This window comes from Macaca nemestrina, chromosome 6, assembly GCF_043159975.1.
Source record: "Macaca nemestrina isolate mMacNem1 chromosome 6, mMacNem.hap1, whole genome shotgun sequence".
NCBI classification, from domain to species: Eukaryota; Metazoa; Chordata; class Mammalia; order Primates; family Cercopithecidae; genus Macaca; species Macaca nemestrina.
Genome location: NC_092130.1, coordinates 123,621,823 through 123,649,218, shown reverse-complemented (window position 1 = coordinate 123,649,218; position 27,396 = coordinate 123,621,823). Strand labels below are relative to the sequence as shown.

Below are 27,396 nucleotides of genomic sequence, written 5' to 3'. Positions count from 1 at the left end.
TAAAAGGTGTGTATTCTGAAGTTGCCATCATCACTTGCTTAAGAACAATCACAAGCTTTAGGTAAGTTGTTTAAAATTTCTGCATCTCTTAGCAGTAACTTCTATCCACTATTCAAAAAGGGGCTTTTCTATGTATTTTCTACCATAGAAAGTTTTTGCTACAGTGTGTATGCATACGTGATATTACAACAAAACATGTGCCAAATAATATTATTAATACATTGTAAATTTTGATTAAAATGGTCATATTAGTATTTATATACATTTATATGTTAAACAGAGGACCTAAATAACTTGTCTTAAAATGGTAAAAGTAAAGGTGTTATTCAGGTAATATACGTGAATTTTCAAGTGTTAATGAAAAGTTGAAAATGTTACTAAGGTGCCAAGATGCTTAAGATGTATGTTTGGAATAGAACAATGGAACCTTGTAGGTCTTGCAAAGCCAGTCTGTAAAATTGAAGTAGATGACGCTGAGTGATTACTGCCAGCCCACCAACCTTGAGTAATACTTCACCAAGACATAGATTATGAAGGCATATTCCTTGCTTTCGAATGTCACCTCCACAATATTTTCATCAGTGAATGCAAAGCTATTGCCATTTTCGTCTTTGTTTCTCTCACTATACAGTTTACTCATGTTCTCCAAAATACACTGTCTTCTTAAGAAATTTTTATAGTATTTATAATAATAAAGCACTTGGAAATTGTAGAATAGAAGCTACTTACTTTATAAGTATTGATATTATTTAAATCCTAAGCAGGAACTTGGGATTGATGTATTCAAAAATCAAACCAAAATTGTGATTTAATATTAACTATTTTTAAAGATTATCATCTAAAATATAGTTGTTCTAAATTTCAACGATTTTAAATATTTTTTATTAACTTAATACATACATTGAAGAGGGCAGGCATTTTTTACACTAACCAAGTTATTTATGCTGACTTATCAAATATTTACTGCTGTTTTTGTTATGTGCCTCATTCTATTTGTGTTAAATGACCTTTAGTCTCTAGTCTAAAGCAATAAAGTGAATGCTTCCTGTCCTATCGATTAGGAAAGGCCTATTTTCACACTAATAAAATGGGAAGCCTCATTTAATAAAATACTTTTTTCTGCCAGTGGCCATAGGTGAACTGGAGACTTGACAATGCTGGCAAAGGGCAACTGAGAGGACAGAGGTCAACTCTGCGGTAAATCAACTTCCAGGAACAAATCACTGGACACTATAAAAATCAAAAGTGGTTCTTTAAGAGACCAACTTGACCCTCCTTAACCAGAAAATAACATCTGACCTGGCAGTGAAATTTATCACAACATTTCAATTAAAACTTGGCAGGCACACTAGCAGCTTACTGTTTTTCTACAGTTGACCTTGTTATAGAAAAAAACAGAGACAGGAGGGAGAAAATGGATATTCTTGATTCATATTACATAACAAATATAATCTGCACAGTAAGATTTTATCAGTTACACGAAGTTTTTTAGAAACTAGATTAATATGTTATGAGTGAGTAAGATACAACTTTGCATAAATTATTTGCTGTTCAATGGTTTCAGATATCTGATTTTTTTTCATGATATTAAAAAACAGCCTGCAAATGTTATCAGTTAAGCAATAACCTGAAGGTGTTATATTTTACATAAAAGTACATATCTGGAGTTTGGCAGGGCAAAAAGACATTCTTAAGTATCCTCCTTTTTAATTTAGTTTTGCAATCATCTATGTATTTACATTCTAGATTTCAAGTAACTTAATCATGATTTTCCTCTCACTTCTACCAAACACAAGTGTGATAAAAACTGAGAAAAAAATGTGTCTTATACATGCCGGTCCTTTTGGGTACGGTAATTATGATTTTAAAACCAAGTATAAAGTACAATATTTAAAAATGAGTTTTGAATCTAAATGACATGTATTGTCTCAGCAGTTCTTATCACAATGGAAGCACTAAGAAAATGTGAATAGATTAACTCAAATGGCATCACATTTTTGACCACAAAGGGCCTTTATAAAAATTTTAAAATCTGAAGTTATCTGGGCGCAGTGGCTCATGCCTATAACCCCAGCACTTCGGGAAGCTGAGACAGGAGGATTGCTTGAGCCCGGAAGACTGAGGCTGCAGTGAGCAGTGATGTTACCACTGCACTCCAAACTGGACAACAGAGTGAGAACCTGTTTAAAAAAAAAATCTGAAATCGTATAAAAAGTTTGTTACTTCCTTTGAATTATTTCACTGCACACTGTGGCTCACATGTATGATAAAAGAGTAATAGGAGACAGGGACATTGGCCTCTCCTTTGCCAATGATTGACTCTGTGACTCTTCAAAGGCATATCATTGTACCTTTCTCAGTGGCAGAACAAGATGGCAGAAATAGATAATTTTAAAGATCGTTATTTTATCATTAAATGGCTATAATCTCTAAACTTTTCAAATAATAATAATGCAATACAAACAAGTTACAGAATCAGGATAAAGCTTAGGATTTTATGACTTTTAGGAATTAGAAACATTTAATGTATAGGTTTTGGTAATACTTTGGAAAAAAGATACCATGCACATGTTGCCTACTCTATGCAGGCAAAAAATTCTAAAATCAAAGAGATGATGGGGCTACTGCTGTTGAGGTAACAGAGGCCAAACATGAGGGAAGTAGGTGAGGTAATGGTATTATTATGATTAGATAGCTATAGATTTTTATTTATATAGTTATAATCATTGTATCTATTTAATATTAATGATAATATTAAAATATGTAAACATAATCTAGATCATTCAGTTAGTGACCTTATGACATGTTGGTGTTTGTGTTAATAATTTCATTTTTAATCAAATAGGAATTTATCAATACTCTTTAATAACCACAGGCTCTAAAGTAAAGACCTGAGATGAGTGGTATACATGAGGGATTAAGGCCAAACAACAACACAACACTGCAAATGAAAGTTTCACAAAAATCAAATAGAGCAAAGTCGGGGCGGGAGGAATCAGAGCAACATAGGACTCACTATAAAATAGTGATGAATGATGGTTTCCAGCTGCATCCATGTCCCTACAAAGGACACAAACTTATCCTTTTTATGGCTGCATAGTATTCCATGGTGTATATGTGCCACATTTTCTTAATCCAGTCTGTCACTGATGGACATCACAAGAACAGAAAACCAAACACTGCATGTTCTCACTCATAGGTGGGAACTGAACAATGAGATCACTTGGACTCGGGAAGGGGAACATCACACACCGGGGCCTATCATGGGGAGTGGGGAGGGGGGAGGGGGGAAGGATTGCATTGGGAGTTATACCTGATGTAAATGACGAGTTGAGGGGTGCTGACGAGTTGATGGGTGCAGCACAGCAACATGGCACAAGTATACATATGTAACAAACCTGCACATTATGCACATGTACCCTAGAACTTAAAGTATAATAATAATAAAAAAATAAAAAATAAATAAATAAATAAATAAAATAGTGATGAAAGGAAACTGCGGTGACAATATTCCCTTGCAAAGTGCTTGTGTAATTGGTTTCAGTAAAACATTTTCCATTATTGCATTCATATTTATGTTTGAATTGCATTAGAATTTGACTTTGTTTTTCATTTGTAGTAACTTTTTGCATAATGAAAGCTAACTCAAAGAAGAAGAGAGCGATGCAACCCTGAGGGGTTATGTCAGTGTGCAAGGGCTGGGAAGTGTGTTTTCAAGGTAAATGGAGTAGCCAGATGAAGACTCAAGGAAAGATAGAACTTAGAATAGTCTCTCAAGAAGAACTGGTAGCTGGGCAGAGAGAAAAAGGTGCTCTCTGCCTGAGATGAAATTGGAGACTGTTGGCAATGTTTAAATGTTCTTTGCAACTTTTGTGTCATGTCTTTATTATGGTTTTAAATTACTCAAATGCTTAAAATAGAAATTTAAAGGAACTATTTACAACTTACATGTTAATGTTAATAAATATGTTTATATTCTCAATTCAGAATGTTGCCAATCACTATATTGCTGAAAGGATTCTCCTAGGATGAAGCAACCATGAACGTTCCGTGCTCAGAATTCCCTTCAAAAGAACCTTCGGCAGAAAGCAAATTTAGCTGACAGCTTTCAGCTGCCACCATTTTTGATGCATCAAGGTAGTCATCCAGGGCCACATTTACCTTGCATTGCTCTCATCCACCGATTGAATATACTTTGCATATATTATACTTGCAGTAATCTTGAAAAATTAAAGATAGTTATTTAAATGTTTAATATTATATACTATGCACATTTATGAAGAAATTTGGTGATAGGAAGCTTACCAAAAAAATGTATAATTTACTATCAAATGTTTACCACAAAACACAATAAATCGTAAATCTTTACAGTAGATGATCTATAGCTTTTAAAAAGTTCTAAATTGCTGGAAAAAAATTGTCTTTTGAATTTTCTTACAGTATTTTTTTCTGTGTATGTCATCTAAAGAGATGGTTCCCAAAGCTATAACAGAAACTATAATTAATAATATTTATCTTTAAAAAGTAAAGATGGAGAATGAGAAATATTTTCACATTTTATATTCAGTAAATATTTTTATAACAAACTGCATTACCTTTGCATTTAGAAAAAAATTATAAAAGTCAGGCCCTACTATTTCTGAGTTCTCCATATGTTTACTTTTATACTATTGATTTTATGAAATAAGTGCCATAGTTATATATTAAAATTATAATTAGATAATTACATGATAAACATATTGTATTTATACATAAAATATGTTAGAATTAATATGTTCAACATTTCAAATCCCTGTAATTTTCTTGACCAGAAAACTGGCTCAGAAAATCAATTGTATTTCCCAAGTTCATGTATGTACCTTTTGACAGAGCCAGCACTAGAAACCCTGTCTTTTGACTCAGTCAATCTATTAGACAAAAGTCTTTTAATAAGTGTATTCTATATGCCATTCTACAGTAGATGCTAGGGATACAACTGTACGCAAGGCAAATGCTATCTTTGCCTCCATGGGACTTACATTCTATCACAGAAGATAAATATAATCAAATAATTAGAAGTTTTGAGAGATATGCTTAATAGATACCAAATGATTTAGAAATATGGTAACAGGGTTTCCTAATCTAGTTGGAGGGATTGGGAATGGCTTTCCAATGGAGGTGTCATTTGGGTTAAAACATGGATGGTTTATTTTTATATTTAGTTTAGTTTTTTTTTTTTTTTTTTTAACTTGACTATCTTGTCCTATGCCATGTAGCAGGTTGTACTAAAGTGGCAATTGCATGCATGTTTCAAGCCATTATTCTCAGTGCCTACTTACCAGGCACTGAACATTCCCTTTACATCTAGTATTTACTATTGCATTATGCGGGGAATCATGTCTATCAACATCATCAGCAATATTTCAGCCACAGCACTTATCAAGCAGGGAAACACTCTCTGCCGAATGCCCTGTGTTTTCACCTGAATTGTTTCTGAACCAAACTGGGTCCTTTATATGTAGAATCTCTTTTATCCTTATATAGAAAGTTACTGTTGAAATGAGATTAAAGTATTTTAATATGTGGTAATATTAGAAATATAAATTGAGCAATTATGAAATAAATGTGATAAACATTCTATTGATAGTGATGTATTTAGTTTTCATTTCTGCTATAACAAATTATCCCAAACTTACTGGCTTAAGCACTACAAGTTTATTTTTTTATAGTTTTCCAGGTCAGAAGTTCAACATAGGTCTCACTAAGCTAAGTTCAAGTTGTGCACAGGACTGCCTTTGTTTCTGGAAATTCTGGAGAAGAATCCATTTCCCTTCTATTGCAAATTTATAGAAGCTCCCCACATTCTTTGGCTTGTGTCCTACTTCCTCTTTCTGCAAAGCCAACAACATTATTGTATCTCTCCAACTACTCTTCCGTAGCCACATCTTCCTCTGACCACAGCTGGGAAAGATTCTTCCCTTTTAAAGACTTAAAATCATTATACTGAGCCCACCAGATAATCGAGGATAATCCTCCCTTTTTAAAGTCTTCAATTTAATTACATTAGCCATATCCTTTCTGACATGTAAGGTAACATATTGTCAGGTTCCACGGATTAGGATGTGGATATCTTTTGTGGGGAGATGGCAGGCATTATTTTGTCTACTTCAGGTTGAATATTATGCTTAATCTTTCATGTTCAGCTACTTGGTGAAAATAAATGAAAATTTAATTTGTAGAGAAGAGAAAAAATAGATTAAATATTAGTATACCACAAGTATTTTAAATCCTCCCTTTAGAAATATCTTCATTCAAAATTTGTAAAACTTGTCATGAAGCTCAAACAGTAAACCTTCAGTAGCGTCCATAAAACATGGTTTGCATATGGCCAACCTATTATATTTGAAATTACAGAGCAATGATACAAAACTGATAGCAATAACTTCTCTTTTGTGGAAGCATGACTCTGTCCAAGTTCAAAGGCCTCAAACTCAGGGAAGCTGATGGTGTAACTTTCAGTCTGAGTTGAATGTCTGAGAAACTGGGGCTGCTGGTGTGAGTTCCGGAGTCCAAAGGCCAGAGAACCTGGAGCTCTAATGTCCAAGAGCAGGGGAAGAAGAGTGTCAATTCCAGAAGACACTAGAGAGTGTGAATCTGTCTTTCCTCTGTCCTTTTGTTCTATTTGAGTCCTCAGCCAGTTTCATGATGGCCACCCACACTGGGTAAGAGGATATCTTTTTTCTTCAGTCCACTGATTCAAATGCCAGTCTCTTCTGGAGACACTCTTACAGAAATAAACAGAAGTACTACTAGGTATCACTGAATCTAGTCAAGATGACACAGAATTAATCAATACAGTGTGCGTGTCTAGGGCCAATATCCTTAATGAACATGGAAAAAAAAATCCTCGATAAAATACTAGTAAACCAAATCCAGTAGCACATGAAAAAGCTAACCTACCACAATCAAGTGGTCTTTATCCCTGGGATGCAAGACTGGTTTATGTATGCAAATTAATAAATATGATTCAACACATAAATAGAACTAAAACCAAAATTCACATGGCCATCTCAATAGATGCAGAAAAGGTTTTCACTAAAATTCGACATCCCTTCATGTTTAAAATCCCTCAACAAACTAGACACTGAAGAAACATCTCAAAATAACAAGAGCCATCTATGACAAACTCACAGCCAATATCATACTGAGTGGGCAAAACCTGAAAGCATTCCTCTTGAGAAATGGAACAAGAAAAGGATGCCCATTCTCACCACTCCTATTCAGCAAAGTACTGAAAGTCCTAGCCAGAACACTTAGGCAAGAGAAAGACATAAAAATTATCCAAATAGGAAGAGAGGAGGTCAAAATATCTCTGCTTTCACACACTATGACTCTATACCTAGGAAACCTCATAGTTTCTGTGCAAAATCTCCTAGATCCGATAAACAACTTCAGCAAAGTGTTAGGATACAAAAATCACTGTACAAAAATCAGCAGCATTTCTAAACACCAACAACATTTAAGCAGAGAGCCAAATCAAGAATGCAACCCCATTCACAATAGTCACAAAAATAATAAAATCCCTGGGAATACAGTTAAAGCAGGAAATGAAAGACCTGTACAATGAGAATCACAAAACATTGCTCAAAGAAACCAGAGATGACACAAACACTGAAAAAACATTTCATGCCCATGGATATGAAGAATCAATATTGTTAAAATGGTCATACTGCCCAACACAACTTACACATTCAATGCTATTCCCGTCAAATCATCAATGACATTCTTCACATAGTTAGAAAAATACCTAAAATTCATATGGAACAACAACAACAAGAAAGCTCAAATAGCCAAGGCAATCTTAAGCAAAAAGAGAAAAGCTGTAAGTATCACATTACCCAACTTCAAAATATACCACAAGACTACAGTAAGTCAAACAACATGGTACTGGTACAGAAACAGGCACACAGACTAATGGAACAGAATAGAGGGCCCATACATAAAGCCACACACCTGTGACCATTTGATCTTCAAAAAGTGGACCAAAACAAACAATGGGGAAAGAACTCCCTGTTCAATAAGTGGTCCTCGGATAACCGGCTAGCCAAATACAGAAGATTAAATCTGGAAACTTTCCTTACACCATATACAAAAATCAACCCAATATGGGTTAGACTAAAATCTAAAACCAAAAACTATAAAATCTCTAGAAGATAACTTAGGAAATACTATTCTGGACATAGGCCCTGGCAAAGGTTTCGTGACAAAGATGCCAAAAGCAATTGCAACAACAACAAAAATTCACAAATGGAACCTCGGTAAACAAAAGAGTTTCTGGACAGCCAAAGAAACTGTCTACAGAGTCACAGACAACCTACAGAAAAGGAAAAAAATTGCAAACTATGCAGCTGACAAAGGTCTAATATCTATAAGGAACTTGAACAAAATAGCAAAAACCAAAGAACCTCATAAAAATTGTGCAAAGAACATGAAAAGATACTTTCTAAAAGAAGACATACACATGGCCAACAAGCATAAAAACATGCTTAACGTCAACAATCATTAGAGAAATGCAAATCAAAACCACAATGAGATCTCATCTTACACCTGTCAGAATGGCTATCATTAAAAAGTCAAAAAATTACAGATGCTGGTGAGGTTGCAGAGAAAAGGGAATGCTTATGCGTTGCTGATGAAAATGTAAACTAGTTCAGCCATTGTGGAAAGCAATTTGGCAACTTCTCAAAGAACTTAAAACAGAACTACCATTTACCCCAGCAATCCCATTACTGGGTATATAATCAAAGGAGTATAAATTCTTCTACCATAAAAATACATGCATGCTTATGTTAATCACAGAACTATTCATGATTGCAAAGTCCTGGAATTCATCAAGATGCCCACTGATGATAGACCGGATAAAGAAAATGTGGTAAATATACACTATGGAATATTACACAGCAATAAAAAAAAAAAATGAGCTCTTGTTCATTCCAGCAACATGGATGGAGTTGGAGGCCATAACCCTAAGCAAACTAATACAGGAACTGAAAAACAAATACGACATGGTCTCACTTATAAGTGGGAGCTAAATACTGAGTACACATATACACAAGGAAGGGAACAACAGACACAGGGGCCTAGTTGAGGGTGGAAGTTGGTAGGAGGGTCAGGATCAAAAATCAGATACTAGGCTTATTACTTGCATGATGAAATAATCTGTACACCAAATCGCTGTGCACACAATTTACCTATATAACAAACGTGCACAGGTACCCCTGAAACTAAAATAAAAGTTAAATAACAAATAAACAAAAAAAGAAAAAAAAGAAAACACTAAATTTCTTCTTCTTTTTGCTCACTGATGTGTTGCACAGATAACAGGGAGATCAACTTCAACTTAGAGGAACTGGCTACATTGGGAATTGCATGCTATTGTGATCAGCTCTGAGTAGAGCAACAAATGCAGGGCTTTCCTGCAGGGTCACAGGTGAAGAGCAGTTTGAAGTCTATATTGTTGAGGAGGGAGGTGAAATTGAAAATATGGTTACAATACTCACAGAAATATTCAAATGTTTCCACAGTGTGAAAAACACATTAAAGTACAATAATAATCTGTCATCCTAATGTATAAATCAAGTACTACTTAAAGCAGCAAAAATCAGAAGACTACAAATATTGGTTATGTGCAAACTGAAAATTTGTAATCTGATAAGCTTACTCTTAGACATATAATGATTTCCATGTGAAGATAACATTTCGTACTATTCAGGTACAGAAAGCTATACTTCCCATACAGTCTTCCTAAATAATCTAGCAGCAAAGTATAGAAAACCAAAGAAAAAATTAATGAAGAAAATAATAGAAACACAGTAATACTTCAATACTTTATTAGAGCTCTCTTAGTTATTGACAGATCATGTAGTAAAACAATAAATACAATTATAATAGATTTAATTAACTTAATTAACAGGTATGTGACTTGAATGAAGTGTCCTTCAAGCAGAAAGTATAATTTTGCTGCTAACACTCATAGTACATTTATAGAAATTGAGCATGTAATAAGCCACAAAAATCAAACAGCAAGATTTACAAGATAATTATGTGGCCACTAGTTACATAAAATTAAGGATTAAGAAGATGAACAAAAATGGTAAGTTATAAAAATTTTAAGAGAAAACTCATAGTTAGGTCTACTTTCAAGCATTTTTTCATAAAATAAAAAATACACATGAAAACTAATAAAGCCACATAAAATCTATGAGCTAGATACAAAGTAAGACACAAATGTGATTTTTTATCAAGTAAAAATACAAGAAAATAAAATAATAATTAAACATCCATCTAAAGAACTTTGAAAGGGAGCAACAAAATAAACCTAAATGAAGCAGGAGAAAAAGATGTATGAATTAAAAAGCAGGTTAAGGACAATACTACAAATTGATAAATGCATTTTGATATCACTTTTGGTAAAAGGTAAAACATTGTGAAAGACAAAACAACTAATATAATAAAAAACACACATTAACAAAGAAAATATAAATGACAAAGAGTAAAAGAATATACTTACAACATATAATATACTTAAAATATAAAGGGAACTTTTTCAATAGGTAATTTAATTTTATAATATTTCATTATATTACACTCATTAGTTTAATAAAAATAAAATTATTTTATTTTTGTTTAAAACTTTTGGATATTTTAAGCTTTAATGTTTACATTGAGAATGCCTAACATACGTTTTAATAAAATTTACCACACCATAAAATAAAAGATGTCAATCTGTGAGACCACCCAAATAAATGCTAAAATGAATTTGAGTAAATTTCATGTATCATTATGATAGAAACTAGATATAGAAGAAAAAAATATATATATATATTTTGTATTATATTTTAAGTTCTGTGGTACATGTGCAGAACATGCTATTTTGTTACATAGGTACACATGTGCCATGTGGTTTGCTGAACCCATCAATCCATCGCCTACATTAGGTATTTCTCCTGATGCTTTCCCTCCCGTAACCCCCCACCCCTGACAGGCCCTGCTGTGTGATGTTCCCTTCCCTGTGTCCATGTGTTCTCATTGTTCAACTCCCAATTATGAGTGAGAACATGTGGTGTTTAGTTTTCTGTTCTTGTGTTAGTTTGCTGAGAATGATGGTTCCAGCTTTATCCTTGCCCCTAGAAAGGACATGAACTCATCCTTTTTTATGGCTGCATAGTATTCCATGGTGTATATGTGCCACATTTTCTTATCCAGTCTATCATTGATGGACATTTGGGTTGGTTCCAAGTCTTTGCTATTGTGAATAGTGCTGCAATAAGCATATGTGTGCATGTGTCTTTATAGTAGAATGATTTATAATCCTTTGGGTTTATACTTTTAACATGGTAAATACTATGTTTTAAACTACCAGCCAACGTTATCTTTATAAATGTGACTTTAGCAACATGCTCATGAAAATCAAATACAGTCATGCATCACTTCATGACAAGGATACACTCTGAGAAATGTTTCATCATGGGATTTGGCTATTGTATGACTATCATAGAGAGTATTACACAAGCCTAGATGGTAGAACCTACTACATGCCCAGACTATATGGTACAGCTTATTGATCCTAGGTTACAAACCTGTACAACATGTTACTGTACTGAATACTGTAGGCAGTGTAATACAATGGTAAGTATTTTAAACACAGAAAAAGTACAGTAAAAATATGACTCAAGATTTTTCAAGGCCAGGCGTGGTGGCTCAGGCTTGTAATGCCAGCACTTTGGGAGGCTGAGGCAGGCAGATCACCTGAGGTCAGGAGTTCAAGACCAGCTTGGCCATCATGGTGAAACCCCATCTGTACTAAAAAAAATACAAAAAATTAGCCAGGCATGGTGGCATGGGCCTGTAGTCCCAGCTACTTGGGAGGCTGAGGCAGGAGAATCGCTTGAACCTGGGAGCCAGAGGTTGCAGTGAGCTGAGATCGTGCCACTGCACTCCAGCCTGGGCGACAGAGTGAGACTCCATCTTAACAACAACAACAACAACAAACAACAACAACAACAACAAAAGATTTTAAAAAATGATGTGTCTATATAGGGCATTTACCATAAATGAAGCTTACAGGACTGTGACTTTCTCTGGGTAAGTAAGTAAGTGGTAAGTGAATGTGAAGGCCAAGGGCATTACTGTATAGTACTGTAGACGTCATACATGTTGTATACTTAGGCTACACTAAATTTATAAAAATAGTTTTCTTTCTTCAATATTAAATTAATCATAGCTTACTGTAACTTTTTATATTATAAAATTTTTAATTTTCTAACTTTTTATAATAATATTTAGCTTAAAAAACAAACACATTGGTCAGCTGTACGAATATAATATTTTTCTTTATATCCTAATTATAAAAGTCTTTAACTGCTTTACAAATTTTTTAAACGTAAAACAAATGAAGACTTAAACACACAAATTAGCCTAGGCCTACACAGAGTTAATCATCAAGATATAACTAGACAATAGGAAGTTTTGGCTTCATTATAATCTTAAGGGATCATCATTGTATATGGGGTCTGTCCTTGACCAAAATGTTGTTACATGACACATGACTGTATTAGACAATCATGTCTTCTACCACAACTGTAATTAAACACGTTTCTAAGTTTTAGCCACTGCAAGTTTGTAAGAAAAATAAAGTATCTGCTAAAAATATATTTATAAATAAAATCTGTTTCATTTAAGAATATTATATATTTTATTGCATCCAAGACAGTCAATTTAAAAATTAAAAGAAAAATTAATTCCTCAGTAAATTGACTAGCTATATCACTAAAATCCTAAATGAAATAACTTTTCATCATGCTATTAGTTATCTGTAAAAAGTGAAAATGAAGAAAATCACATTCACCGTAGCTATCAAAAATATAAACTGGGGAATGACCTTAACAAACAATGGCAGATGTGTATAAATTTAAAACATATTGAATACCGTATATGAAGAAATGCATGTTTTCTCATCTGAGAAGTTAAAAGGCTAATTCTTTAACAAGAGATGTAAACATGAAATACAATATAAAGAAATGCCCAGACATATATACAGATACTTTGACAAACTTATCCTCAGATTCAAATGAAATGTGGAAAAGACAAAAAGAATCAAAGATTTGACAAAAATTACTGAAAAGGGACATTCACGTTCAGATATTAAGATGTATTAATACAAAAATTTAAAAATGTGCTACTATGTACTAAAGACTTAACATAGATGGATCAATCACACAAAATAGAAAGCTTAGAAACATACCTACAAATATTTAAATGGTTTATAAATGCAATTGTTATCACATTAAATCAACTAAAAATTTGGGATGGGAGGGAGAAAGATTAAAAATTAAATCAATCAATCAAACAAATAAAAATACCCTAAAAACATGTTGATGACTATTTATGCAATTTCACAATATGATCTTTTTTTCCCCCAAAAGAAGAGATAGTATACAAGCAAACAAGAAATGATTGGTAGGTGAATATTTTACACATAAAGAACTTATAGAAACAAATAAAACATGAAGATCCCAGGGAACATTGAGCAAATGAGATAAACATCTAAGTCATAAAATTTGAAACACATAGGGTCAGTTAAACTATGAAAAATTTTAAGCATCTTATTAATAAATTAATAAATGTGAGAGATTATTTTTATCTACCAAAATGGTTGTGGAGCTTAATAGTTGAACATAGAAGAGTTAAACTGCATATTATAATTGAGCTTAAATCTTGGCTTCACTTTACTAGTTTGATGATTTTGAGTAAATTATTTTAATTCTCCATGCTTTTGTTTTCTCATCCGAAATGTTAAGAATACTATTATACTTCTGCTTCACAAGTTTGTTGTGACGATTACATGCTTTTGTGTCTGTAAAACACTTGTTTCAATGCATGGCACTTAGAAAACACTCAAAATTACTAGATTTAATGTACATACCCAAACATAGAGGAAATATATAAATGAGTTCACCATTGCAATAGAATAGAATGCAAACCTTTGCAATAGAATAGAATGCAAACTTTAAAAAATCATGTTACCATGGATAAAATAGTCATTATCTCTTGACAAGTAGAAAATGTTCAAATAGTAAATATGGACTTTTGTTCTGAGCTATGACAGTAGCTATTATGGGACTAGCTCTCCTACTGAAAAGTATAACATTGATTAACTACATGAGGTATGTGTTTCAATATATTGGACAAAAAAGAACAAGACTATGATCCTCAAGACTCCTCCAGGGAATAATTTCTTGGCCATGTCACAACAAAGTAGGGTCTAAACACACCCCAACAGTTTGAAGTAGCTTAAGAGGCTGGGCAAGGCTCTAGGTGGTAGAGATCTGTGCAGAGAGAAGCATCAGAAAATTTCTGTGAGTCCTTGGCCAAAAGCAGAGCAAAACTACACAAGACTCAACAGAAAGTGGCTCCTATGGCTTGGGAACAGAAAAGCACAGAGGTAGTACAGATTAAATAATGCTAGGAAACTTTGCAGTTCAGGTGCATGCAGTGTGCAGACATGGTTAGGTTAACACACTGTGAAAAATCTGGGCATTCAGCTTAGGAACCAGAAAGGCTATGAATTAAAGAGTAAAGACAATGTCTTCAATTAAGGCCTATTCTACCTCTTCTCTAACTAAGTCTAAAATCAAATCCTGGAAAAACCTTTAGGGAGGTGGATTCTGGACATCTAGTTCTTCAAGTGGGAGGGACTTCAGAAAACTTAGATGTCTATGGAATTGCTCTAAAAAAGCATAATTCGGCTGCAATCAGTTCAAGATGATCATCCAGTTGTAGATTTGCCAACAAATGCAAAAAATTCCTTTGGACGAACAAAATAGAACTAGAATTTCTAAACATGTCATCAACAAAGTATAATGTGAAGTAAGTAACACATGGAAAGAAACAGGAAAATGTGACCTAGAATCAAAAATAAAAAGTTCATAGCAATATTCAGTAGCAGTCAACAATGAGATAGCCCAGACATTGGATTTAGCAATGAAAGTCTTTAAAGAGGCTATTATAAATATGTTTACAGAAATAAGGGATAAAGTGTTCAGAAAATTAAAGGTCTTAGTGAGGAACAGAGAATATCAGCACAGCTACTGTGTAAAACAACTCAAGAGGAAATTTCAGACTTGAAAATTATAAGACAGAAATGAAAAAACAAATCACTGAAAGTGCTTGACAGGAGATTGAAGAAAGCAGATGGAAGAGTCACTAAGCTTTACAAAAGATCAATAGAAATACTCCAATCTGAAAAAGAGATAAAAGAGATTGAAGAAAAATGAACAGACAGTTAAGATACAAAAAGAGTCAAAACATATTTCCAAAAGTCTCAATAGTGAAAAGAATAACAACAAACTGTGCTAAACATTTTGAATAAGTAATGGTCCAAATTCTTCCCAAATTTGATGAAAATATTTACTGATTGACTCAAGATTTCAGCAAAACCCTAAAACATAAAGTACCAAAAACAAACAAACAAACAAACAAACAAACAAAAACCTGTACTTAAGCAATTCTTAGTCTAACTGCTAAAAACCATGCTAAAAATGTCACCTAAAATCTTGTAAGTAGGGAAAATATCTTTCAAAAATAAGAAAGAAATAAAAATGTTTTTTAATGAACAAATGTTGAGAAAAAATTGTTGTCATTAGACCGACACTAAATTTATTACATTTGGAAAATGGGCAATGTCAGGTCAGAAGTAAGAACTGAGGGATGCATATGATTAGCTCCAGAGAAACAATTGAAAATTATTTTTAAAAAAGAGGGGAAGGAAGAACACAGTCACAAAAAGGAAAATTCAAATGAAGCCCAACGTAAGTAGAAGGAAAGAAATAATTACAAGGCAGGAAGCAATGAAATAGAAAACAGATAATAAGTAAAATTAACAAATCAAAAACTGATAAAGACCCTAGAAAGACCAATGAAGGGAAAAACAAGAGAAAGTATAAATTACCTATATCAAAAATAAATGAGAAAATATCATTAGAGATCTGACAGGCACAAAAAGAGTAATAAGAAAATGTTATGAACAACTTTTGCAAACAAAGATGAAAAGGCCAAAATCCTTGAGAAGTATAATTTTCCAAATTGACTGGAGAAAACTATGTAATTTAACCAAACCTTTAATATTTATTAAAACAATACAATTAATAATACCAAATCTTCCCATAAAAACTCTAGACTAAGCTAACTTCACCAGAGATTTCCATTAAAGAAGAAAATCAAAATCAAAAGTAATTTTATGATTCTGCCATATCCTTGATACCAAAATCTGGCAAAGCCAAAATAGGAAAAAAAAAAATAGAGACCAATACTTCTAATAATCCTAGAAACAAAGTCCTTAAGAATACGTTAGCAAATGGAATCCAACAATAGATAGGAAAGCATGGTGGATCATAAGCAAGTAAGACTTATTCTACAAAAGTTTGTTTAGCATTTAAGATCAATCAATATTGATCTTCACATTTATTAAAGAATGTGTTCATTTCAAAAGATGCATGAAAATTGTTTGACAAATTTGAACACTTATTTATAACTCAGCAAATCAATAAAAGGAGGGATTTTTTTTTTCAAACTGATAAAAAGAATCTATGAAAACTACATAATTAACATTGAAATTATAAATCTTGCCCCAGTAGTTGGGAACAAGGCAAGGATGTTTGTTCATATTTCCATTACATATTGTACTGAAGGTTTAAACTATTACAATAAAGAAAAATTTAAAAACTAAATATAGAATTGCCATATATTCCTGCAATCTTTTTACTGGGTACATATCCAGAGGAAAGGAAATCAATGTATCAAAGTGGTGTCTACACTATTCACAATAGCCAAGATACGGAATCAACCCAAGTGTCTATCCACAGATGAATGGATAAAGAAAACATATTATATTTACACAATGGAATACTATTCATCCATACAAGAATAAAATTATATCCTTCTTGGCAACATGGATGAGCTTGGTGGTCAGTATGCTAAGTGGAATAAACCAGGCACAGAAAGGTAAGTACCACATGTTCTCATTCATACATGGAAGCTAAAAAGTTGATCTCATGGAAGTAGAGAGTAGACTAGTGGTTACTAGAGGCAGGGGAAGTGATGGAGGAGGGAAAGATGAAGTTTGGTTAACAGATAATAAAGTACAGTAAGATAGAAGGAATAAGTTCTTCCATAGCACTAAGCAGTGACTATAATTAACAATTTATTGTATATTTTCAAATAGAAGAGCAGATTTTGAATGTTCCCAACACAAACAAATGATAGAAGTTTGAGGTGATGTATATGCTAATCAACCTGATTTTATTGTTGCATATTATATATATGTTTCTATAACACTATACCCTATAAATATATATAAATATTGTGTGTCATTGAAAAATAATGATAAAAGCAAACAAAGTTTGAAAAGCTAGCATTCTAATTTGTCCCTATTTATAGATAACATGATTGTCTATGTTGAAAATCTTAAGGAATCTATTTAAAAAACTACTAAATTTAATAAGCGTATTTGGCAATGTCAAAGGATATAAGCTCAATATAAAAAAGTCAATTGCATTTCTATATCTTGAAAAGAAAACCTTGAAGATAAATTTTAAAATTTATAGTAGTTTTAAGAATATTAAGTAGGAATTGATATGAAAATTCATGTGCAAACATCTACACTAAAAAATAGAAAATATTGGTAGGAGAAATAAAGAAGATCTAAATAAATGGAGGAATACACTGTATTAATGGATTAGAAAAACCCCATGTTATTAAAATACAAATTTTCTGGAAATTGATATGCAAAATAAAACCAATCTCAACCAAGTTCCCATGTTGTTTTTTAAAATTTTCTAAATTGTGAGGTGGGGGAAGGGGGAAGGATAACATTAGGAGAAATAAGTAATGTAAATGACAAGTTTATTGGGTATAGCACACCAACATGGCACGTATACATATGTAACAAACCTTCACGTTGTGCACATGTACCCTACGACTTAAAGTATAATAAAAAAGTAAAAAAAATAAAATTTTCTAAATTGACATGTGGATTGTGAAACATATATAGACATTCAAAAGACCACAAATAATCAACTATTAAAAAAAATACAAACAGACAGATTGGTGGAACAGAGTAAGGAATTCAAGGGATATGACATGTTGTCAATTAATTTTTGTTGAAGGGACATATCAAAATCAATGAGGAAAGTCTTCTTCACAAATTGTACTGAAACAACTAGATATTAGTATGGAAGAAAATGATGAACCTTAGCCCCTCCCTCACATCATATGCAAAAGTAAGTTGTTTTGAAATAAATCATATAACTAAATATAAAGCAGAAAGTACAAAGTTTCTAGGGGAAAACATAGGAGACAATCTGCACAACCACGAGGTAGAAGAACATTTCTTAGAAAACAAAAAGTACTAATAATAAAAAAATGAAAATTTTTGTATATCATCAAAATTAAAAACTTTTGCTCTTCAATAGATGCTATTAAGAAGATGAAATGATAAGCCACAAATTGAAAAAAAAGTATATATTCTGAAAGAATTACTTCCTCCTAGAATATGTGTATAGTACTTAAAATTAATAAGACAATGCAATAAAAATTGGCAAAAGACTTTAAAAAGTGCTTCACAAAAGAATCAATGTCCGATAAACACAAACAAATAGTCCACTAGGTCTCAGCAAAATGCATGTTAGCAACATACACATGCTAGAATAATTAAAATTTAGAAGATGAAATATACCAAGTCTTGGCTCAATGCAAATGTTTTTCCACAGGTGAATGGATAAACAACTGTGTTCTCTTCATATAATAGAATACTAATTAACAATAAAAAGAACACACTATTGATAAACACATCAACATAAGTCTCAAAATATTTTGATAAGCTAAAGTAGCCAGACATAGAAGAGTGTATATTGCATGATTTCATATATATAAACTCTAGAAAGGGCAATCATACTTTCTAGTGACGGAAATCAGTGGTTGTCTTGGGTAGAACGTGGGAGTGGGTGTTAACTTAAAAATAACGGAAGGGGGCTTCCTGAAATTATATCAATGTTCCAGATATTGATTGGAATGATGGTTATAGAAGGGTATAGAATTTTCAATATTCATCAATCTACTTACTTAAAATGGTGCATTTTAAATATTTCATATATATGTCATTATCCCCGTTTTTGTAAGTGTAAAATTAAGCTGAGAATTCATTCACTAAAAACGAACATTTATTATAATTCACGGTGTTCTTATAGATAATTTTGATTCTGCTAGATTTCAGGGGATTTTTCCTAGTTTCCTCTATTGAATCTGTATATCCATTAGAGAAAAATAACTGTTATCAATAAATTCAAAACAGAATATATTCATTTATTTAAAGAAGACATGTTACAAAATTTAGGTAAGTAGAGAATACAGGCAAATCTCAATTGCTTGGTAGATTTTGCTTAGTATGAAAGAAAACTTGCTTGGAAAATCATTTGAAATTTCTAAAGATACTAATTTGAGCCTTTTGAAGAAGTTATTCACGATATTTGAAAAGGATGTTTGCCATAAAAATGGAATACAAAAATAATTTTACAGATAAATAGTTATTGATCATTGATGGACTTATGGATATTGAAAATGGAGAGCAATTTCAAATAATTTGGGATTTGCAAGTATGATTACAGAAGAGTACTAATACCATAACAACAACCTGAAAAGTGGTCTGACTTATAGCAAAGTGGTAGATTATGGTATTGACTACCAGACAGAGTTATATTAACATATCATAGATACTTAACACATACTTATTTAAATAATATGTGCTGAAGTAGAGTAGAAAAATAGTTCACATATCACAGAGTCTAAAACTGAGACTAAGAGACATACTGACTTGCTGATGGTCATTGAACAGTGAGTTTTTGTTAATACTGACAATATGCTTTTTCAAAATAACCTTTTATAATGTAAGATTTATGAGGGTGGAGACTGTGATCTTTACCTAGTATGTGGAAGAGTATCTGAGGTTTAGGCATGCTATAAGTATATATTAAATGAATGAATACATAATGCTAGTGAACTCCCATCAAATATTTCACCAAATCATCACACATATTAAACATTATAATTATATTAAAACAATAATAATAATAATAATAATACACTGGAAAATATAAGTTGTTGAGGTTTTTAAGACAGAATGATTGCCCTTCAGAAGTAAGAGAACATCTGGAATTTCACTTTACGCTATCATCATACTGCCCTACTCTGACCCCCTGCACTATCCCTGCACTTTCCACTTCTTTTCACTTTGTCTTAATCTCTAGAGATCCAAGGAATAATAGATCTTGTGGGGATTTAAGCCTACATAGCTGTCACTTTCCGTGTTGGAAGCAGAGTTTGCTTTTCTTTTTCATTTCTACAGAGCATTTATTTTTATTTCATATTTAAAGACAAATTCTGTCTTTACATGTCACACCAACCTTCTAGTGTACATGGAATCAAATCCCTAAAATAATAAATGATTTTTCATGAAAGGTGGAATGGATTTTAATCTTCAGTTATTCTGATACATCTCTCAATGTCAGTTTTCCGGGAGGTGTTAGTTCCATTTTCAACATAGACACGGCATCAATTAGTTCCATTTTCAACATATACACGGCATCAACATAGTGTCAAAAAGTGTCTTTGTCACAGCTTGTATCCCAATGGAACTATAAATTTCATTTGAAATCATGCTCCCTTTGTGATACAAGCAGATTATAAAGAAATTTATTGGAAAAATTATTTTTATTATTTTAATATCTTGCCTATGTTCATTTAAGGGCCATGATCCAACATGTTCTCTTTTGATACACCAGCTAGACAAATGATTTATAATTCTTTTGGATGCAAAAATCTAAGAAATATTTAAAAATCATGAACACCCACTTCAGGATTGATACTGCATAAGGTTACTCTAATTTTCATGTGAAGTCCAAGTGTTGTAACAATTATGGCTCATTATGTTGTCAAAGAGAGACCTGTATTCAGTAACTATTTCCAACTCAAGACAGACTGTGTTATTGCCAACAGGCTTTTCAATAACCTGTGACAATCCAGCTTGCAGAGGTTAGAATTTAGCCATGACACTGTCATCGTTTTGTCTCAGTTCCTAAATTATCCAGCTTTTTTTTTTTTTTCCAGAGATCTCAGATAAATCCCTTATTCTTATTTATTCTTTAAGGGTTCTTCCTCTTAGTTCTCGGCATAATAAACATGTTTTCCGAATGATTATATTCTTCAAATTACCTATGGCTTTCATCTAGCAAAGAATATGAATGGAGAAAACAGAAGAAGAGGAAAGACAATCCAAATGGAATACACTGTTTTTACTTAGCTTCTATGGAGGAGCAATAAGGTCTTGCATTTAAGGTATCTCATTCATCTCCTTGGCTGTGCACCTTGTCCATTTACAGCCACCTCCTCCTATGACCTTGTTTACTCTGGAAGCTGCTCTTTTACAGATTATGGTGAGGCAGGCACTAGTGAATAACTGCATGACAGTCACCAATTCATATGCTTCTGGTGAAAGCATAATAAGCATCCTGTTTTAGAAATACAAATAAAATGACTGAGTGATAGATAGTGTTTCTAATCTGACACACAAGACTTGAAATATAAGACTTCAATTTAAGCTTACAGGCAGAATTGCTTAGTTTAAAACTGTTTTCCTCTTCTCCAAAGTGAAAATGCAATTCCATAAAAGTTTAAGGGTGATGATCCATTTTTGTATGTAGAGAAGTTTTAAAAAAGCAAGTAAAATTTTGTCAATTATTTGGATTACAACGTAGTTTACTTGTTTCCAATCCTAAAAAGGGCACTCAAAGAAGAAAAAAAGAACAAGGATGAGTGTTTCCCTTCATTTACCCCTGGTCTCTGATGCAAATATTTAATGTCTTGGGATCTAACGATGTCTCTTGAGTTGGGTTAATTGAGAGGTGAGAAAATGTATAAAAAGATAGCTACAGTCCTTCCAATGAAATAAGCCATGAAATCACCATCCTTATCATTAAAACTTTAATCACATTGAATTTATAACAATAATTATGAGAGTGATGGTGTTAATGGAGTAGGGGTAGGAGATGAAGTAGTGGCTGTTGTGCGAACATTATTTTATAACTTGATAATATCATTTTTGTATTTGCTATTAACTTTTCAGTGTAAATGTAGGGGGAATAAACTTTTCATTAAAATTTGTCTTGTCTAAATAGTCTTAGTAACTATTATATGAATATATGTATGTACATGTGCATACATCCAGTTAGTGAAATATTTATCTATATACATATACCTAAATACACATATATGTATACATATATACAATGCATCCACATGTATGTTTAATTCATTTAGATTTAGGCTTAAAATAGTGTTTTGGTTTGTAAAGGGCTCTCATCAATCTGGGGATAAAAGAGGAATGAGTTTGATTTATTGAATACCGCATGCATAAATGAAAAATAGAAAGAGGGTCCAGCCAAAATCTTCTGATGGCAAAGACTGACAGTCAGATCTGGCAGGATTTGCTTTTTCTTTGCTTCAGGAGTCCACATTGCCATTTACTGATCAAAATGAGGAGGAATATTGGGGTAATTAAAGTTAATTTACTGGCTCATAAACTTTAACACATTTGATGATGTGTAAGGCCCTGACTAGCACAAAAAGCAAGTCAGAAATTATTTTAGGCAAAAAGCACTGCACACATTTGTAAGTAGCTTTGATCAATAAAACAGCAACTCTCTCTATATATAGATATATCTATATCTATCTATATATATCTCCCATTAAAAACTGACATATTTTAGTTTCCTGTATACTTATTTCTATTATGTTTGGTTGTAACCTTCTAAATACAGTCATCAGTGTTCTTACTTCCAGAATGCCGTGAAAACTTAACAGTTTGTATATAAAATGAGCCTGAAAAATTCCAAGACCTCTATGAGAGATCTAAACTTTCTATTAATGATTCAACTTTTGGCATTAGGTAATAATCTTTATTAAATCTTACTGTGCTTAGGAGAGATGACATTCATACTTATCATGAATTAGTTTATCATGCTCTGTCCCAAGAATCTACAAAAAAGGAGACAGGAGAGCAAACGCACACCATAATGCACAGTGTCAGGGGTATTACAAACTGCCATAGGCCAGGGGAAAGGAAACTGGAAATTAACTGTTTTTTGTTTTTTTCCCCCAATTTTTGTTGTTATTTAGTCCATGCTGCAATGCAAGGAAAGACCCTGACTTACTCTTTAAACTAGAAAAAACAGCTTTATTTTCTGAGGCATTTAGAAGGTATTGACAATGTCTGGTTGACACTTTGGTGCTTTTCTGTGACATTTGTCTCTGTTAAGCTTGAGAAAGGTATCATTATCGTCAATGCTCTCCCCCACCCTCAACACCTATCCCCCTTTCTATAAATCCTGATAAAATAAAAAGATTTTTACTTGGTATTTTCTTGACTCTGTATTATTTCACAATAGTATATATGAGTGAAAGTCCTGTTCTTGTAAGAGTGTTTGTTTATGGTGTTATTTATTTATTTAATTAATTATTCATATTCCAGATAATGGAGGATCAACTGGTAGAACTGAGGTCAAATCGAAATATACCATAAATGTGTGATTTTAGAGCAGAAGACAGCTCCACAGATATGGGTTGACTGTCACTGACTATGGAACTGTCATCCCCATCATGGTTAGGCCTATTAAATGGCATGACTCTTTAGCAGGGCATGTCAAGTCAGTGAAGAATGATAAAGACTAAGCTACATGCATGCTAATCTGGAAGGTATTATGAAACTGCTTTGCAACCAAGGTTTCTAGTTTGAGATATGACAATGTTCAGTTTATTACTATGACAAAAGAAAAAGGAGAATTGTTCACAAAATCGCAAGCCTTATACAGAAATGTCTGCCTTTTTACTCTTTGGTTTATTATTAAATATGAATTTAAAAAGTAGGATTTAAGAATAGACATGAAAATGTTATCCAGAGTGGGAATAAAAATGAATACTAAGAATATATCTGAAAGATATATCCAGCCTAGAATTCAAGATGTCAAGAAAACTGAGATTCCAAAATCAGGGTTGTATAAAACTGAGCAACAAACAATAGAAGTCAGCAATCACAAAGCAAATGTGCAAGAACAAATATAACAGGCTAGCAATTCTCCTTGCCTGTTAGGAGTAGAGACCATTTATTTCTCTCCAGAGAGAAACTGAACATTTTTAAGCCACAATTAATATTCATGTGTTTTAATTTGTGAATTTTTCTTTTTTTTTTTTAACAGAAATGGTTGTGTTCTTAGGAAATTTGCAGTCTGATTATAACACAGACTGATTTATAACATTGTCTTACTTATACAGGTAAGTGTTCAAAATAGATTCAGAGTCAAAAATCTAATAATATTCAGAGAAGGAATGCAAATTCCACTCAGATTCTATAATGTCAGACCAGTTGGAAAACACCTGTGTTTTGCCCATATTGGGGCAGTGTTGCTCACTGAGATCATATAAATGTAAAGAATTTGGCAAGTCAACCAAATCTATCTTTTTTCTTAAAGTTATACATTTTATTGTTAATTCTCAGGAATTAATATAGTTAACTGTATTGCGTACAATGACTTTTGATAGGTCACATTTTCCCTAGAAAATTTATCATTTACCCTTAATAATTTTGACTTATCTCATTTTGTAAGGAAATAGTCCATTAAAAACTTGTAGAGTATTTTTAAAATTAGCATCTTTTGATTCTTAGATTTTGAGCCAGGTCTTGGACAACTATTCAAGTGACTTTGATCAAAATCTTTGGAAAATGTAATGTTTTAAGGACAAGTTTAATTGAATCACAGTTTGAAGTGGTAGCAAAGTGAGTTTGCCCTTTGTCATAACGTACCTAGGAATCCTGATCTATATTCCTGATTGCTATTGATTTTTCTAGATTTCATTATAAAATCAATAACTGTTGCACAGGGTAAAATAGTTTACAAGGGTTGCAACATACTGTGGACTTCTGAAAACATACTGAGCTCGGTGAAGCCACCCAGGCAGCCAATTAGGAGAAAACATCTATTAGGTAAAAACAGGGCAGTCCCATTGACTGCTATTGATTTTCTTAGCCCTGTGAAAAGACAATCAATTAGATAAAGAAGGCTAATGTTACAGCTGCAATTTAATAACCCCTAAAAAAAGAAGGAGGGCTATTGATTCCTGACATGGAATGTTGAGGCTTATTGAAATATACTGAACTTCACCTGTCTTTTAATCAGGCCTGTGGAGAAGAGAGGAAGCCTGCGATTGTAGCCTTGTGGTATAGAATCCCAATTGTTAAAGAGCTTTGGTGATGCCAGACCTAAGAGATGCAAATGAAACAGAACTTTAGAAGAAACACAGGCCCAGATTGAATACAAAATCATGGAAGCTATTGACAGAAACTGTCTTGGTGAACGTTGTTTTTTTCTCCATACAGAGCTCACCAGAGTACCACCTGTCATTTTCAAAAGCAAAGTCAGTTTTGCCAACCAGCCGTGAATGACAAATAAAGCTTTATATGAAACACAAGGGCATATTATGTGCTATTGTGAGTTCTGCTAAGTGCTAATTTATCTGGCTTGTTCTCTTCAGCAAACACAGGCATAGACACATGAAATAATCTACCTAATTACGTAGCTATTTAGAAGAAAAACAAAGCAAGGTGTTTTTGTGTGTTGCAGAAGGTACATGATACAAGAAAGGTTTTCACAAGCCCTAACATAGCTAATGAAAATAAATGAAATGTTGTAAGCTGCAACAATTTTAGAACAAATCAACTTTTGCTAGTTTTGGATTTAGGGAGTCCCAGCTGCTTTTCATAAATAGATGAGTACTTTCATTCATTTTTTTATAGTCCCTAATTGGAAATGGCTAATAGGCCTTGTCCCTTTCAAATATAAAATCTGGACTAAAAAACCTCATATAGATATGTTCTTTATGCTTTTCTTTTCTATTGCATGTATTTGATCCTTTCTCCCTCATTACATATATGCCTTTTTACCAGCAGACAGCTGCTATTCACAATAATTGCTAGGGCAGTCAATTATACTTTAAATAGACCTACTTGAGGACAAATGGTGGTCTAAATTGTACTAAAGACACACCATACACAAAGACTATGCCATTTCTACTATCTGAAATATTCTAAATATTCCTGAGCAGCAATCTAGTTTATACACCTTACTGCAGAATGTCAAAGCTTTTCTCCAAAATATTTCCAGAATACAAGTGAACTATTCTGTGAGCCATTACATAATTACTTAAGATTATATTGTGCTAATTCCCCCACATGTATTTAGGTAGCATAAATCAGCATTGTACAAAATATATTTTTGTTGAGTGCTTTCCTTTTTATTTAAAAACATGCATATTCAATATGCATATATTTCTACTTATTAACATGGATGTCTAAAATATGTTCTTTAAAGAGTACGCTTTTCTTTAAGAATTACACATTTATAAAAATAACTTGTGATTTGGACAAATAATTAGATTTTAGAACTTAAGATCCAAGTGAAAAGTAGGTAAAAATGTCCCTTATTACAATGTATAGTGCCTTGTTTACCTACACAATGTACATTTTACAAACAATATTAGATATAGTGATATAAGTGAGTGTAGCACATTTCTGTTTATAACAGTGTTACATTGTCAGAATAATCAACACATTATTGATTGGCAAGAGAAGTACACTCCGTACAAATCTGAAATGCCACGTTTATAAGGAAATCACAATAATATTTTTAAATCAAAATTTGGGGACGTAAAAATGTTTATTTAATTTAAATATTAGAAACTACAATTCATTCAGGCTCTTGGAACATTATACCAACACGTCAAGTATTCTCTTTATTTTTCAATGTATTACACATAGGTCATTTTTTCTCCTCTTTATTTTTCTATGTATTACACATAGGTCATTTTTTCTCAAACTTGTGCTTTGCCATTCAGTATATAAAAACATATCTATATCTGGGGTAAAATACCAAGTCTCTTAGGCAGCTTAGATGTAGGTGTTTGGAACTATATTTTGACCTTAAAGATTTAAGATAGCCCTCCTGCTGTTAGATTAGCATAAATGAATTCATAGCAGAAATAAAATCTAGCTTATAAAGGATAAGAATCTGCCAAAAGAAGAGTAATGAAAGTGCATATTTAAACATCAAGGAATGAGCTTTTCGACACTTACACCTCTATTAGAGATATTGAAGTAGCATTTACCTGTACAACATGCAATAGAAGAGTCCTTCACTAAGACACCTTCCCTCAATTTTCCAAGACTGCAAAAATAAAAACTTCACTTTAAAGCATATG

General features: G+C 32.6%; 1 long non-coding RNA gene across 1 annotated transcript; it reads left to right on the top strand.

Annotated features, from left to right (window-relative positions):
* LOC105499354 (uncharacterized) lies at positions 1–25,611 on the top strand. Its single transcript, XR_011624296.1, has 4 exons — positions 1–61; positions 3,988–4,137; positions 24,342–24,417; positions 25,320–25,611. It is a non-coding gene; the product is annotated as an uncharacterized lncRNA (long non-coding RNA).
* The last annotated feature ends 1,785 nt before the right edge of the window (positions 25,612–27,396 follow it).